Below are 5,055 nucleotides of genomic sequence, written 5' to 3'. Positions count from 1 at the left end.
CTACTTAATGTACCGCTTCGCTCAAAAGCGGCTAAATCTTTGTTAACATGGAAACTATGAACTCACAGGGAGTTAATCAGAGTCAGTGCAAGGCTGGCCATTTGCATGTGAATTGGCTGTGGCTGTATACCAGGCCTCTTTATGTCATTCACTCCACAGTGCCTCAGGCTTCTGTCCTCTGAGACAGCACACTGCCAGGGGTACATGTTGGGGAGAAATGGCTGTATTTCCTCATATACTGCTGGGAAACATGCCAGTAGCAAAGCCAGAATAACCGAGAAAAGGGGTTTTAGTTTTCAGGCTGCACCAAGAAAAATTCTGATTAGTCAAGGCTGTTGAAATGTGAATGTGCAGTCAGGAGCGGATTCTGAAATCACTTTGAGATGGCTTCTAAATCTCCTTTAATTAGACTTTCACGTAAAACTGTCCTAGCCATCCGGTCCTTGCTGGGACATATTGCAGTAAGCTCTCTAAGATTAGTGATATCTTTATCAGTAAAAAAACGAGAAGTGTGTTAACCTCCTTGCGTTAAGAAACTTCCGTCTTTCTTTTTCCGTATGATTTGATTTGGAAAGGTTATTGAGAGGGGGAGGAGAGAGGATGTTAAAGAAGAGAGTAAATCTGATGTGGAAATGTAGACTTAGTAGGATTTATCCATTTGAGAAAAGACCTTTTCACTTGTTTTGTTGGTTTATCCCCTAAACCCCGTCTCACCCCCCTGCCTAAAAGCTTTTGACATCTTCATCTTGTTCACAGTGGGCAGGCTTTGTTTGCTCTGCTTGAAAAAGCGGATGGGGCTCGGCCCTCCCCTCTCCGTGGCACAAGTGTAGGACTTCGCCATGGCAAAGGGGGGATTTCTCTTTCCTCCTGCCCCCTCCTTTTTCACATAACTACAATATGGTCATTGTCTGCCAGTGAATAATGTGGCCACTCGGGCAGCATGGACTGCTCCTCGGGCTTTGACTGTGAACCAGCTCTTTTCTTCAGCGTGAAAGGACTCTAATCCATGTAAATATAAGGCTCCGAGTACAGCTTGGCCACGGTGGGGAGAGCGAGAGGGAGGAATGGAGGGGAGGGTCAGCAATTTAACCTTTGACCCAACAAATAAGAGGCATGTAAGTTTTAGAATTGCTCTCCAAAGAGGGGCTCCTGTGGCAGAATGAGCTTCTTTTGTAATCCTTGCAGTCCGGGCTGAGTGACAGGCCTCCAGTGGGAGCGCGGCGCTGCTCAGACCCACGGAGAACTGTTCCACAACTCCAGAAACAGACAACTCTAATTATTGATTATCTCCATTCACCATACATCCTTTTAATCCTGTCAATTTGATTGATTGCAAAAAAATGTGTGCAAGAATGAAAACACTGAACATGTATTTGTAAGGCTGCATCGACATGTTGAAATATTTCACTTCATTTAGCAGAATGTGCCACAACGTCATAGTTTAAATACCATGAACAAACATCCAAAGCCATAAAGCACAATCATGATCAGATGTGTAGAGTTTATCGAGGTGGGTGAGAATCAGCTGAAGCCCCCCCACTGAGTCGACTGTGAACAGAGCTATTAGATACACAGAGCGCCCTGCTTTTATCCCACTACGAAACCACCGTTTGTATACACACACATATACACACACATATATACATATATATGTGTGTGTGTGTATGCATTAGGATATACATGTCTGTTTTTTATTGTACGTTATCAAATAAAGACAAAACCGACATTAAAAATAATTCGATAAATGATGAATTAAATAAAAATAGAGCAGAATATACAATATGAATAAACATTAAAGAAATATGGAACATGACAAGTCTGTTGAGTAACCTATATCTACAGTGAGTGTTGGAAAATACCAATCCAATCCAAATACTCGTATTTAGTTTGCTCTACTTTCTCTAAGGTATTGCGTTGCAGTTGACTCCACCACGCCTCAGAATAACACTTTCTGCTTGGATACCACTTACCGTCTGTACTCCCTTAGCTGATCCACATTGTAGTCACAAACAAGTGATCAGGTCAAAACATCATTGTTCATATTATACTTTAATGCACCAAATATATTTTGGAGTGGCAAAAATATAAACTTGAAATACTGTTAGCATGATAATACATCTGTATAACAATCGTATACAAATGTGATGTATGTACATTTAAGGGACAATTAAATATTCTGAATCTACATTTGAACTCATTTAACAATGTTAAACTTGTGTTTTATTTTGTCTCTGTATATTGTTATTTGACTTTCCAACGGTTATATCATGTACCTGCAGTAATCCCACCGGTTCATTGTCTCTACATTACGGTCAATACTAAATAGCCAATACAACCATAAATCCTTTCAAATACAAATTGTATTTATGGTGTTTTCCAATAGAAATAAGAATGTGCTGCATATCTTATTATTAGATCAATGATTGACATTTAACCTTTAATACAAAATAAAAATGTGGTTGTTTTCATGTTTGTCTTTTCACCTTAAATGTCTATGTGTGTCCAGTCGGCCTGACTCGCTCACCTGTTAGGAACAGACCTTTGATATCGCTTATTATGGCCTTTACAACGTTTCTTCAACGTTCATTACAAGTCTTCAAGATCAGCAAATCATTTAGGCTGCTTTTCAGATTCCATGGTGTCCTCTGTCTCCATTTAGAATCATGTCCTGCTTTGGAACACCATCTTCTGTCACTTCCCTCGCTCTCAGGGCAGCCGTGCCTCCTGGGTGATGCTGTGCTTCACGTGGAGAAGAAAGAAGCATGAGTGCACCTCAGAGTGTTCGTCATGGCGTCCCTGTGCGTCCCTGTGCGTCCCTGTGCGTCCCTGTGCGTCCCTGTGCGTCCCTGTGCGTCCCTGTGCGTCCCTGCTGCCATTACTGGGACTGCCTTGGTCCTTACATCACATCACTGTCTGTGTATTTTTAGATGCTTTCAGTCATTGGTGTTTTTCCACAGCACTTCCTGTAGATCCCCTGTCAATCAAAACATATGATAGGGTGCCATCTTCTTCCTTCACTTAGTGTAGGTTGAGTTGGAGCTAGGTTCACAAACTGATTCCAGGGTTAGGGGTGTGGGAAAGGCAGACGATTCACATTTATAATTAAACATGCAGAACGAAAAAACAACAGAAACGTTGACTTGTATTATGTATTATGTCAACAGACATCACATCACTGTAGGGTAGTTGAAAGCACGAATCAAGTTGAACCTAATATGTTCGATGTAAACGTCATTGTATTGCTTGCAGAGACCCTAATACAGCGATGTGAGATCTGCTGACGTCAGAGACTGAACTAAAGTGCACATGCTGCTTCTCGTCCTTGAGTCAGGGTATTCTTTTTGCTTTAGAATGATTTCTAGAGCGATGGATGCTTCAGTATCATACGCCAGAGGCCCGATGGTGTCTCGTCTCCTTCCCTTCCTCCCTTCCTCACTTTCTCCAGGTTACACCCTGCTAGGAAATAGAAAGTTGAGACAGGAAAGAGCAGGAGACCTGACTTTTATAAAGCGTTGTTTTGGTATCGTGTGCCACCTGTCATTTATCACTTTCTCTTATTCATTATTGTTTCTAAAAATGTGAAGAGGTGAAATTCTCCAGGCTTTCATAAGCTATCGTTTGTTGGACAAATCACTGTGTACACAAATTATGATATTTTGAGCATGATGTTAAATATTATGAGCATTTTATGAATGTATTAGAGCTAATAAAAGAGAGGTGATGGAATGATGGATGGCAACTCGAGTGCCTGGCTGGGTTTAGAGACATAGAGCTGGATGCTGTATACCCACCCAGTCTCACGGCATGTCGTGTTATAGTCACGACATGTAATCTATTGATTCGTGTTCACCAACACCATTCCCCCTCGTGTTCGTGTCACACAGAACGGTTTTAAAAGCAATGTATTTCTATTGGGCGTGTGTGTGGTGCCTGCAGCACGTCTTTTTGTCCGGTCGGGTCGTGGAAGACCGGAAGCTGTGGGGTTCATAAAAACATGTTCTTACTCAACATCTCACGCTAAGCCTAACCCTATCCCTTTTATTTTAATTTGTATAATGTCACAGTGTTTTTGGCGTCCGCGAAGAAAAGAAATGGCCCAGAGCCCCAGAATGCTGAAATCTGTATTTTAAAAAACAATGTTTCCTTCTAATTTGTTATCATTTGGTGCGGGCACGGAACAGACGACAATATAAATACTTTGCTTCTAAAGTTGTTCTGTGTCAGAATACTGAAATCTGGATATTTTTTTTGTTCTCTTTTTCCTTCTAATTTGTTGTTGTTTACAAAAAATGTGAAAATGGTGTTGGTGAACACGGATCAATAGATTACATTTGTGACTAGAACACGACATGCCGTGAGACCGGGTTGCTCTACCAGACAACACACAACATTACAGTGACATAAACCCAACAATAAGCACTGTGTGGCTATTACACTCAAAGTGCACGTACTAAGACCATAAGATGTGTGTTAAGGGAATTGTATTAAACCTGGTTTCTTTATTATATTCTGGTTTCCCCTGACTCCAGATCAGCTGTGTGACCCCTCGGGGGCCTGCGCCTCAGGTTGTGAACCGACAGAGAGTTGAAATGCCATTTGTTTCAAGAACAACTGGATGTTTGCAGTTTGTCTGAGGAGAAGGTGCCACATGATGAGAGGCACATCTGAGCGCTCAGGTGTGTTCTGTGTGTGTGTGTGTGTGTGTGTGTGTGTGTGTGTGTGTGTGTGTGTGTGTGTGTGTGTGTGTGTGTGTGTGTGTGTGTGTGTGTGTGTGTGTGTGTGTGTGTGTGTGTGATGCAGGAGTGTGCACGTACAGTGATTAGGTGATCTGCTTCCTCCCTTTCATGTGTTTTAGTCTCCTCTGCTTTGTTCCCTTTCTTAATTACAGCCGAGCTCTCCTCAGAGAGCGTGGAACCCACTCCCCACTCCCACAGCAGCACCCCATTAGCGCGCGCCCCACGCCTCGCCTCTACCTTTATGCAGAACACAATTAAAACACGAGGAGAGATCAAAAAGATGCCAGCAGCCTGACGAGGCCATGCTTTCTGAGGAATG

This window comes from Pseudochaenichthys georgianus, chromosome 9 (assembly GCF_902827115.2).
Source record: "Pseudochaenichthys georgianus chromosome 9, fPseGeo1.2, whole genome shotgun sequence".
Taxonomy (NCBI): domain Eukaryota; kingdom Metazoa; phylum Chordata; class Actinopteri; order Perciformes; family Channichthyidae; genus Pseudochaenichthys; species Pseudochaenichthys georgianus.
The sequence above is the reverse complement of the archived record's forward strand: the minus strand, read 5'-3'. Positions refer to the sequence as shown.